We start from the raw sequence: 13,807 nt of genomic DNA on the forward strand, positions 1-13,807 counted from the left end.
AATTGCATAACATAAAAAATATGTATTAATTAAATTATTATTATAAATATTAAAAATATTTGTGTTAATATTGTATTATTAGATAGTTGTAATCAAAGTTATAGCACAGAATAAATAATACATATATAAAATTTCTGGCAAATATATATTTTGTTCAAATTTATTTGATTCCAGCTAGAATGACATATGACATATACATATAGTAAGCTGCACCATTTTCTTTTTCTTTCCAGAATTAAAATTCTGACAATAAATTTTGACAGATCAGAGACAACAACGTTGTTCTTACAGACACATATATCCAAGAAATTGAAGAAGATGATAGATATCTATATAATAACCCTTTCAACATCCTTCATCCCTGAAAGATACATATAATTGTTAATTAATTTCCATTTCATTGAAGTAGCTTTGCTCCTATCACAACTCATCATCAATTCATATGGGACTATATATATTTCATCAGCAACACTTTCTTGTTACCTGAGAATGATATGAAATATGATAATAATCAGCAAATTGAACTATTTTAAATTCAAAATTCCGTATATATTCTAATTTCTAAATTTCATTCTTTAACATCAGATTGATTTTTGTTAGCTAAAAAAAATTATAATTATTAATTAGCTAATAACCTTTATGATATATAAAGATGAAACTACAATTAAGTTATTAATATGGACTAGACAAAAATAAAAATGCTTTTTTTTTTAATAAAAAATGCTAATTATGAATTAATTTTATTGAACTGAAAACCCTAAATCTGGGTGTGAACACAGAATTAGGGGTAAATTCATTTTAAGAAAATGGAAATGGAATATACAACTGTTTGTTAACAGTGGAAACTAGAAACCAAAAAAGGTCACTTCATCATTATTGCAAGTATTTTCCAGATACCCTTATCAATAATCATCAACACACCAGCTTCATTCCATGGTATAATTTTGACTGAATCCACTACCATCCAAATTAATAAATCAAATCAGTTATATGTTATATAGATTGTTACAAATATGTATATATCTACAATATTTCATTTTTAAATTAAAAAAAATCTAAATTATAAAAAAGAAGATGACATACCTGAGATGTGAGCTTCATAAGTTAAGCCTAATAAGTTGCTAGCTAGGGTTAGTTAAAGCATAAAGAAGATAATAAAATCCAAAAAACAAAAAAATATATAATATATCTATATATATTGCAGAAATTAAAAAAAGATAGGAAGAAATGGTTACGGGGTGACAGCAAGAGAGTGAGCACATATAGCTTCAAGTATGAAACACCATCATACAAGAAAACACCATGTGTGCTCACTCTCTTCTGTCACCACCCTTTACCGTTAATTAGCAGAGACGAAAATTCAATACCATAATAGCCTCTATCACTTGATGAATAATGAGACTAATTAAGCTTCATAATTAACTAAACCATCACTATTGCTTTTGAAAGTGTTTATGAGGGACAAGTAATTAATTAACCCTTAATTATTTCCTCTCTTCTCCCTACCCAAAAACTGTTCCATTACTATGGAAAATGTTTCATATGTTGTTGTAATGAAGAGAAAGAAGGGATATGAAGGGGTATTTATACAGAAACTGAAAGAGAAATTTGCTTGCATCATGTATGTGGAAGGAATAATTGTATTGTTGGGGTTTATCTTCTATTGGTCATCCCATATTATTTTAATCATTATAATGAAAGTGAAAACAGAAAATAGCATAAAATAAGAGAAAGAAAAAGTGTAGAGACTTTATCTTTAGGGTTTTGTTATCAAGTGGTCCAAAGTTCAAATACACATGTTAAGGTTTGATTTAAAAAAAAAAGATATATCTGCTTTTTTATTTTAAAACAATTGATCGATTTTAAAAGTTAGGTAATATTAGTTAAATTTTCCCTAATAACTTGGTTAAGTTAATGAGAGAAAAATCAATGAAAAATATAATAAATAAAAAATAATAAATATATAATTTTTGTTTGCTTAATTAAACTTACCTAACATTATTTAACATATGTATTCTCAATATTTTTATTATTATTATTACTATTTTGTTATTGTTGTCTATAGCCGAATATGGTGACTAATTTTTTGCTAGTTTATAGGTACTTTCATAAAATCACTCCTCGAATATAGAGATTTTAGTTATAATTTTTTAAAAATATCATATTATAAAATTATTTGTTTAAAAAATTAAGCCGATGATAGGTAGAGACATATGCTTAGACAACTTGATTCATATGAGACAGTTGACCTAGAAATTTTTAAAATTATTTGACATCTAAAATGAAAATCATCAAACTCTCAATATTTAGTTAAATTTTTTTAATAATAATATCCTTTTCTTTAAAATCTTGAACTATATTCTCAATTCTCAAGTTATGATGCATGACCGAATACGAAATACGACATGATATAAGACATACAATCATACAAATTTTAAATTTTTATAAAACACATTAACATAATATAGATAAAGTATTTTTAAAAAAATTAGAATGATATTTTAATTTTTTTATTGATATTTAAATATAAATTAATTTTTATAAGATATAATTAGACACAAAAAATACACATATCAAATATCATGTTCAAAATGTGTTCAATATACAAATATAGCAACTCAAGAAAATGAAAAATAGATCTTTTAATTTTTCTTTTATTTTTTTTATAAAATATAACTTTTTATTATTTAATATTTTTTTCATATATTTTTTTTGTCCTACTTAAAAAATATATAACAAAAAATTACACTTTATAAAAAAATAAAAAAAAAATGAAGATCTATTCTCGGGTGTGTGATTCCTAAGCTCTCAAGACACTCGTTGACAACAAATTTCTTGTGTTTTGTTATTTCAAAGTTTTCTACACATCCCAAGCGTTCCATAAGCAACAAGTTCAACTTCTTCAATTCTGATCCTCACACTCATTTATTCATTGCTTGTTACCGATGCTTACAATAAATTAAAAAATCTATTATAATTTATATCCCCTGCTGTCATAATCGCCATCTTCTCCAACACCCATCTTTATGTAAAGCTTATCTGAAACAAAATGCATTATTTTCTTTTTCATAGGTAATAAATGGTGTGTTCATAATTTAATTTTTTTGGAAAAAATTTCTATAATTATTGATTAGGTGTATTAAAAAAATCTATTATATATTATTAAAATCAAATCTTTTCAATTAATAACATAGGTAACGTGGTATATTCTTAAAGATATTTTAGGATTTATTATTCAATTTATTTAAATATGTTAATTATATATTTATTTGATTTGATTGAGATAAATATCAAATTATTTAATATTTTATTCAATCACAATAACTATAACTAATCAATTATATTAATTATTTGCTTTAACTGGAATAAATAAATTGATTTTGTTAATTTATATTGACTTTTTCATCTTATGTATTTTGATTAATAGGTTTTAAAAGTATTATAATTTTTATATGGTATATTTATAAGATATTTTTATTTATTTAATTTATTTTATTGAGCCAAATAATTATAATTAATTTATTATATCAATTATTTAATTTAAATATATGTTATCTGATTCTCACGTTAATGTTTTGTCTTATTTAATATTTATTTATTTTAGAATACATTAGATAAAACCAAAAGTAGTGAGTTTTGCAAGTTTTTAGCTAATATTTTTTATTACTAAATATTTCTATATTTATTAGATCAATTATTTAATTTAATTAATTCAAATATATGTTATTTGATTTAATTTATTGTCACGTTAATATTTGAGTTGTTGTTTATCAAAAGTTTTTCTTTATTTTCTTCCTTAATCTTAATATTTTATTCACTGTTTATATATTTTTATTTTAATATCAAATCTAATATTTTCATTAATATTATCTTATAATTTATTATCTAATAATTATATGCCCACTATTAATTATATAGGCATAAATATTTTTTTATTTATTAAAAAAATAAATATTTATTCTTTTTTTTAGTTTACCTATTTTTATATTTTATAAATTATTCACTATAAGATATTGCACATTTAATTATCCATTCATCTTATCTTTAATAATTTTAGTAGGTAGTTTAACAAAAAAAATATAAAACTGTTTTTAGAAACAAATATAGCTATTTAAACTTAAAAATAGATAAAATATGTTGGTAAGTTTTAAGAAATAACAACGTTGATAATATTATATTAATTTTAAGAATAAATATAATACTAGAATATAAGCAGTTCTAGGTAGATTTTAGCAGCAAAATCAGTTTTTCATAATAATTTCTTTTGCTATGATATTAGAAAAGATAATTTACGTATAAATTTTATCTCAGCTTAAATTATATTGCTCAAACTCATTTTAATTAAGAGTAAAAGAATTTAAAAATTTTATTCATGAATAATGAGAAGATGTCTATAATTAAATTTAACCACTAATATTTTTTTATATTATTCAATCACAAATTATTTAAAGAGACATATTTAAAAAGATAACATTATAATGTAAATATTTTAATTTAATTACAAAATATATATTACTATTAATGGGTAATTATTATACTTTAAAAATAAGTAAAATGATTACTCATTAGTTTTGTTATTTTTAATCTGAAAAATAGCTAAACTTTAAATTTAATTAATTTTATAAATTTTTTATAACAAAAATGACTATACGTGTTTTTATTTAAAAAATTGAAAAAAAATATTTGATATATTTTTTATACTATTCCGTGTAGAACCCATGTATATATACTAGTTGGAACAAACATTGACCTCCAATTTTTTCATTTTTTTAAAAATATTTTGTTATTCAAATATCAACAAAATATGTTCAGCTTAAAGTATTAATAATTGGTAATTGATTTCCTTCTTGAAATATATCAAACACATCATCAAAGAATACTAAAAATGAAAGGTTCTAATCATTAAAAAATAGCAAAACTTTTCTGCTAAACTATCAAGTCCTTTTAAAACATTTATTACTCAATAAAGTCCATCCACAACGCTATTGTTTTAAATAGAGTAATAAACATATTATTCTGAAATTTTTTGGTAAATACTAAATGAGAAATTTCTATAATTTAAAGGTCAAGAATTTGATATTTATTGATCCTAAAAAAAATTCAGCATAAAATCAATAAAAGAAAATACTATATAAAAAAGGTTTAATTATTTTGCCAGTTTTTATAATTTTATTGAATCTTTAATTAAATTTTTATATTTTTTTCTTTTAATTGAACCCATATACCATATTAAATTTTGTAATTAAGTTTCTGTCATTACAAAAATATTAAAATCAATTGAATATTCTGTTAAACAAAATAGAATATTCATTCAAGTGTTAGGCATATTTAATTTGTTTAATAGAATATTTTGTTAATTCTAACGTTTTTATCACGATAGAGACTTAATTACAAAATTTGATATATTATAGAAACTTGATCGAAAAGAAAAAAATATAAAAATCTAATTAAATTTCAGTAAAATTATAGAAACCGACAAAATAATTAAATCCGAACAAAAAAATTGGGCAAATAAATTAAAGTCAAACAAAAATATTTTTAACATTTTTAAATAAAAAATATTATGTATACATCAAACACTTTTAATATCTGTATAAAACTTAATTGTATATTTAAATTATTTTTAATTAATAAAACAAAAAGAACACATATTTAGTTATTAAAAATCATTGGCGGTTAGATTTGTTCTCCTCGCTTATTTCTTCTATACGAATTTAATCAAAGTTTTCCTAGTGATATCACTATAGTGATTTATTAGTATTTAGTACGTACTATTATATATTTGGACCACCCCTTATTCATTGTATGATATAGATGTATAACAACTGCTTTTATTGTTAAACATGTAATGTCTCCTTAATGTACTTATTGCACGCATTTAAGGATAGAAAAGGTGAACAAAAAATTGTGTGAAAATGATGATCTAATGATTATAAATTATATATCTGAAAATGAGATACCAAAAATAATGTACAAATAATACTACTGTATTTCCTTTTTTTTTTTTTGTATTTTATCCTTATGGGAGATATTTGAGAAACACTAAGTCGGTAGCCGTATCTGTACCTACGGTTATTCAATATATTCTTATTCGATTGGATTGAGTTGACAATTTTATCCATTCATATTGTATTTTTAATATATAATGTGTATATTTATATATATTTAATAATAAAAATATTATTTTTATATTAAAATTAATTATTAAAATCAGTTATTTTTTATTTATATTTATGTATAAATATATTATTTAATTTATATTTAATGTATATTTTATATTTTAATGTATATTTTATATTAATGATTGATTTTAATAATTAATTTTAGTTTATATATATCATAATTAGTATAATAAATAAGTAAAAATTTGAGCACAAGTTAAATTTAGTGTCACCAAACTAATAAATTAATTTGCTAATAATATATAAATAATATTTAATATTATATAAAATATAAAATAACTAAATATTATGTTTGAATGAAAATAAATTTGATTTATATGATCGAATTAAATAAGATTGGGTTGAAAAGTTTAAAGTGCAAGTTAGATTCAAATTGAAGAATTTAAATCTACCAATAAAATTTGGATGAAACTCAAATTTTACTATCTTACATTCATTATTATCCCAACATACGTTTGCAATTGCAAGCACTAGTTAAGTAGTAATCAAATACCTAATTACCGAATTAAAAGAATTATTTTTGAATATATTGAATAAATTAAATTTAAAAGTTTAAGATTTTCTTTTCTTTTTTAAATGAAACCTAGAAATAGTAGTTATTACTAAAGTGACTTAATTCAATTCAGGTAGGACCAGATTAATTGGATTTTAATAATAAAATCTGGATATTGGTGGTTTAGTAAGAGCTAAAAAAATAAAATTATTTTAAAAATATTTTGAGTTATAAAATAACAATCTTTTCCAAAAGCATTAAAACAAATGCCCTCTAATCTATTCCCTATACTCCCAAGTAATAGATAGGTGATTATTGTATTGTTATATTATATAATTGATTATAGAATTAAACTAAAAGATTAACTGTTTTTTTAGTTAATATCAAATAATTTTTTTAAAATCATTCTTTTATATTTATATTTATCATTTCACTAAATTCGAGATTTTAAATCAAAAATTTTAAATTCTAAACTCTAAACCCTAATTTAAATTTTAAATCTTTCAAAAAATAAACAATTAATTAATTAAAAGTTAAATTTTTTATACTTATTATAATTAGAAGCAAACTCATTTGGCTGGGCACTTCTTGTAAAATTCTTCAATCAAGAAGGTTATATGCTCACGCATATTTTCAAAGATTAACTTTAGAAGAAAAAAACAAATGTGTTATCTCAATTGATGCTTATTATATGAATGACACGAAGTCAATATATATAGTCCAAAACTTATTAGCTAAGTGCAGGATGCATTATTGTATATAGTCCAATCTTGAAGGGAATATTATTCATGCTTAGCATGTTTATAAACACATAAATATGCTGATGAAGTGATGATTAACAAATTGAAACCTAACACATGGAACTATAATGTAAGGTTCCCTCCTTCCTTTAACAAAAGAGAGAATGGAAAATTAAAATATAATAAACAAAAGGTGGGAATTACATTCATGAAGCTAAGTTAGCCAATTATTGAACGACACCACACAAAATTAAGGCCCCACATTAAGATTTAATGCGGCGGCTAAAGGAGTTTAAAGTATATTTGCTTTATACTTTAAATAAATTATATATATCATTGCACTTAATAAAAACATTAATTATTGAAGGCTTGATGCAAAGTAAATCATTGATGTCAATGTTAGAACCAATCGTTGCAAGTGAGTGGTTTTAGTTTGAGTCTCATATATTCTCTTTTAACTTTTATGTATTATTAGCATAAGGGTGGTTTGGAAATTTTAAAAGTAATTTTTTTTATTTTTGACTTATAAAAAGTAGTAGTGTTAATATTTGGTATAATTTTTAAAATTAAATTGTAATTTTTTTAAAAATTATTTATGAGCTTATAGAGAAGTTAAAAAAATAATTTTTCTCATAATACTTCTATTTTTCATCATATTTCTATAAAATAAACATTTTTAGAGTTAAAAATTCAAATACAAAATAACTTATTTATAAGTTACTTTTAACAGAATCATTTATTGTTTAAGTTATTTTATCAAAAGGAACTTAATTAAATTGATTACCCAAACTAGGCCTAATTCTTTTATACAAATATTTATTTATATATTGTTACATTTGTAAAAATTATATTTTTTACAATTAGTATTTGAATAATTCCATAAAAGGTGAATTTAATTAAATGTTTAAATGATCAATGGATCGAAATTAAATCTAATTTTTTTAAATGCATAACTAATTAAGAATGAAATTACTATTCACACATTCTCGGGCCACCCAATAATGAGTTTTAAAATTCATTATATTTGAAAGGCTTTAATTTAAACGTGGCTTTTTAGATTGAGTGATCTAATTATCTAATATTTCCTTAGAACATTTGGCGTGGAATTTCTTTGATATCCCTTTCATTGAATATTGTAATTTTTTATTCGATAATTTTAGAAACTACAACTAACTTCTTGATTTTTTTTTTTGAAAAAAATAATATTTTTTATTAATAGTAACGATCACTGAAATCTGAATCGTCCTATTTAATTACTTCATCAGTAAATATTCATATGAAATATTTTATTTAATAAAAATTTAAGGGGGAAAATGTTTACACTACTACTATCAAATATAAAGTTAATTTTACAATGATATTACTTCTTTCTTTACCTTTTTTTAATTACATGATAATGTCAGAAAAAATAAGAGATACTTCATAAATAAGAATAAACAAATTCAATAATAAAAGACTTTATTTTAAATTCAATGGATAGACACCGAAGAAATACTGTTTTTTTTAGTAATTCGTTAACTAGTACTAATATGAAAATAACAAAAAAAAGTAAAAAACTTGTTGCATAAGTAATAACACAAGCATCCAATAATTGATTGTTTAAATAATTAAAAGTAATCACCTCTACATATAGAACGTTAGGGGTCTCTTTGATTTAATTTGTATTTTTTTTATTTTTACTTTTATTTTCAATCTATTCTATTTTTAAATTTTTATAAAATAAAATAAAAATACAAATAAAATTATATTTTTAATTTTCAAATTCTGTTTACATTTTTTAAATTCTAAATACAAAAATCACTAAAAATAAAAACACAAACTAAATATTCTTCAACGGATACTTTTATATTATATATATATCCTCTTTAAACAAAAGAACGTGTATGAAGAAATGACACATTTGATGATTTAACCTCGTGATTTGAGGAACTAATTATACTAATTAATCACCTTTTGCAAGATAGAAGAAGCTCCTATGATTATAGCTATACCCTAAGATGATTTTTATAATATTGCATTAGATCACGCCAACATACATTTTATTGTTTCACGCTTCACCGGCATGCATGAATGTACAAATTTTGAGGTCATATATATATATATATATATATATATTGCTATTTAGGAGCCTAATCCCCAAATGTTCATAGCAACTATATATGTATATAAATAGGTTTTTTTTTATATATAATTATATTTAGTACTTCTAATAATGATGATATACGAGGTGGGGTACCACAAAGGGCAAGAAAAAACTTTCCCAAAAGGGTAAGGAACCATTAGGGTTACCCTTTTTGGTGTGACAAGAAGGATATTGTTAACATTACTAGTTGATTCCATGTGTTTTAAATGACAAGAAATGACATTGTGATAAAAACAAACAGTTTTATTTTGTGGATTAAAGAAGTGCCACTTGCATCATCATCAACACCAATTATGCTGAGCATCTTCTTTCTACCATTGCCAAATCCTTTAATTCTTTTCCAATCTTTCTAAAATATATATATTAATCACTCGAGCTACTCAAGTTGATTTAAATTAAATTCAAATATAAATGAGTTGATATAATATTTTACACTTTTTTATAAAAGAAATGACTAATTCTTTTTTTCTTTTATTTTTTTAATTAAGGCAAAGGCTTGAATATTGCTGCTAAAAAAAAGAGGTAAATCTTTCTGGACTAGCACGTTCTCCACAGGGATCCTTCCAGATGTGCTACTACCACTTTCGGCAAACCTAATCTGGGCATTCATAATGCCCATCAACTCATATATGATTCCTCCAATAATCCAATTTTTACAACATATTTTAATATATATATTAATAATTTATAATAAATTATTATATAAGTGCAGTGAATGTGTTATATTTGTAAAAAAGTTATATCTAGAGAAATTCAGTTTTCACAATGACCTAGGATATGGAAATATTCAGAGATTAATTCAATTCATGATATTATATATTCAACTTTATCCTTATTACAGGTTAAATCACATTATTGACCCTAAATTTTAGCAATTTTTTTTAATAAACAGAAAAAAAAAACAGAAGAGTCCAATATAATGGCTTTATATTATTCCTTATTAGTTACTATTTATAAGACTATGATAGATTGGTTAAATAAATTATATTATATAATAGAAAAAGAATAAGATTCAAATCCAGTAGTGAGACATAGAAAAGATATATATTGAAATGAAAATCCCACATTGGATGGTTGGGGTTGCTTTGCACTTTGCAGTGGCATATGATCAATTGGTTCATAGATGTGGATTCCATAAACCCTAATAATAACAATCCCTTATTATTATTATAGAGTATAGAGTGAGAGAGAGAGAGAAAAAAGGGGCATGTCCTTCGGAATTCGGTACAACCAGACATGTAGTGTGTTGGGAACAGGCCAACAAAGACTATTCAGTCAAACCACACCAGCCTCTCATTCTTTCTTTGCCTTATCACAAAAAAATAAAAAATAAAAAAAAAAAAATAAAAATAAAAAAAAAAGTTGCAAACTAGGAAGCAAGAAAGGTGAAACCCCAATCACTAACAAATAAAAATGTTTAATTAAATTAAAGTTAAAAGAAGCTTATTATTCGCATTTGATTAGTTGAATTCGACCTAATTGAGGTTTTATAATTAAAGAGATTAAATTTTTGTATAAAATGTATTTTTTTATTATTTTTAATACTTGAATTCAACATTCTAGTTATTAAAAAGTTGTTTTGTTACCATCTTAACCAATACAATATTAATAGGATGATGGAAATAAAATCAATTAGAAAACCAATTTTTTTAGTAAATATTAGTTAATTTTTTAAAAATATATTTTTCATCTTAAATTATAAATTTGAAATCTTAAACTGTTAATTATTCTAAATTATAAAATTTAAATCTTCTAGAAAAACGAGTCTTACTTTTAGAAATTTTTTTTGATAATTTAAAAAAATTAATTAATATTGACTAATTAAAAATTAGTTTTCTTTAATATAAATAATTATTGCATATTTATTGAATAGTTTAATAAAATATATTTCATGTACTCATAGAGTAATATTCATATTCAAATTCAAATAAAAAATATAAAATCATCAATAGTAAATAATAATGACATACGGTGTATCACAGTATCAATTTATAAATACATAAATTATAATCTTTTAAAAGTATTTTAGGAAAATCCAATAACATCCCTTGTATGGAGTAGTAAGGTCAATTCTATGATTTTTTAAAAAAATATATATTCAAAGAACATTGTATTTTGATTGGTTATTAATAATTTGAGATGAGAGAAGAAAGATGGTGGGGTGGGGTTAGAGGGTTTTGCCAACTAAGGGTGATATGAGGATGCATGTGACTTGAATTTGGAGGCATGTGCTATGATCACACACATGCATTCACACACATCTTTTGCTGTGCACGCCAATCCCATATTGGCTCAGTGTGGCGGTGTAGCAGTGTCTTTCTTATCCCCACCTTTGCACTTCAACTCAAAGAGGACTCATTTCTCTTCATTTTTTTTCTATAATTATTTGGTAAAATATGATTTTTAATTATTTAATATTTATTCAAGGCTCCTAGTATACTACATTCTTTCGACTATTATATATATATATATATATATATATATTTATTTATTTTATTTAAAAACTATAAAATAAAAAATCATATTTTATTAAATAATTAAAAAAAATTAAAAAGATTTATTCTCAACTCAAATAACTACTATTAGTGTGCTTTCTAGGGTTACCTAGATTTATGCAACCTAAATTTTATATTGGCCAGACTTGGGTGTAATACACATACATGAAGATAGAGAAGTGTCATACGATTTGTATTGGCAATTTAAAGAGAGAAACAAATAATGGAATCCACCCATTTTTGAATTTGATATAAAAGGTAACTCAGACTCTCAATGATCTAATTTATGGGATAAAAAATCCGATTCTTTAATTTTTATTTTAAATAGATTAAAAATTTTGATATATAAAAATCCAATCTTTTGATACTTTTTCTTTCCACAATTTAAACAAAAATATAAAATTATAATATTAAAGTATACCACTTATTTTATTTTCATAAAAAAAATTACCCTTATGTAATGTCAATAATATTTGTCGCATACTTAGTACATGTACTCCATGTTATCATACATGTTTATTAAAATATAGATACAGGAGAATACAAAGCAGTATATATATGGTGTTTATTTATTAAGATGAAAATGATAAAAGACACGATTATACATAAATATATATTAAAAGTATATATTTTATATTTTTCTAAAATATTAAAACAAATTTTTAATTTGATATACTAATTTTTTTATAATATTTTATTATATCTAATTTATCAAACACGGTATAAAATTAGTATTTTTTTTATGTTTATATACTCTTGTATATTTATATTTATATCTCATTTATATTAAAATAACAATCAGATACAACCATATATAGATCAAAATAACTCGTTTGTTGTATATCCCTATAAAAACAACCAACTAAATTAATATATAGTTAGAATCTGACTCATCATTGTATTTACCCTAACCGGTTAGGTTAATTCTTTTAGATATATAATATAAATAAAATATATGTAAATTACTATAATGATGCGGTTGATAATTATTATTTAGACATGCAAGTAGGGTGGCTTAAATTTGTTAAGTTGTTAACTAGTTAGTCTAACTCAGCTGGTTAGTTAAATAATTAATTTATTTTGTTATATTAGTTACGGTTACAAGTTAGTTATTTGATTTGTTAGAAGTTAGTACAATGAGGGTGCAGCATGGTGTATGCTAGAAGTTAGATTAAGAAGAACGTGGCTTAATTTGATCCAAAATTATTTACCATTTTTGCATAATTTTGGTTAAATAGTTTGTATATTCATTTCACTTAAAAAATCACGTTTATGATATCTTCAGATGCAAGTTTAGTTTCCTTCACATTAAAATTCTCTTTTAAGAACCCATCTTTGGAGTACAGGTATTAGTCAATTAATTAATAGAAATGTTTAAAATGTAGCAGCAGCTCAATCAGTTTGTTAGAGCCGGAGAACACCTATAGATCGGTAAGGTAAAATATATATAATTATTCATATATCTTATTATTATTATTATTATTACATGTGGGTGATGAGTTTGTACAATTTACTCAAAATTATATAAGATGACATTAATTCAGTGAAACCTGAAAAATTAAATAATATAAGAAAGTATTTGTTTTCATAATTTTATTATTTCTTAAGTTTTTTATATGAGTGATTTTGAATGGTATAAAAAGTTTTATAACAAAAAAAATTTAAAATTTGATCCTTGTTATTTAAAAAAAACATAAAATAAACACAAAAATCTATAAAAATTTTAAATAAATCCAAAAAATATAATTAAAGTG

The sequence above is a fragment of the Arachis duranensis genome, chromosome 6 (assembly GCF_000817695.3).
Source record: "Arachis duranensis cultivar V14167 chromosome 6, aradu.V14167.gnm2.J7QH, whole genome shotgun sequence".
Taxonomy (NCBI): Eukaryota; Viridiplantae; Streptophyta; class Magnoliopsida; order Fabales; family Fabaceae; genus Arachis; species Arachis duranensis.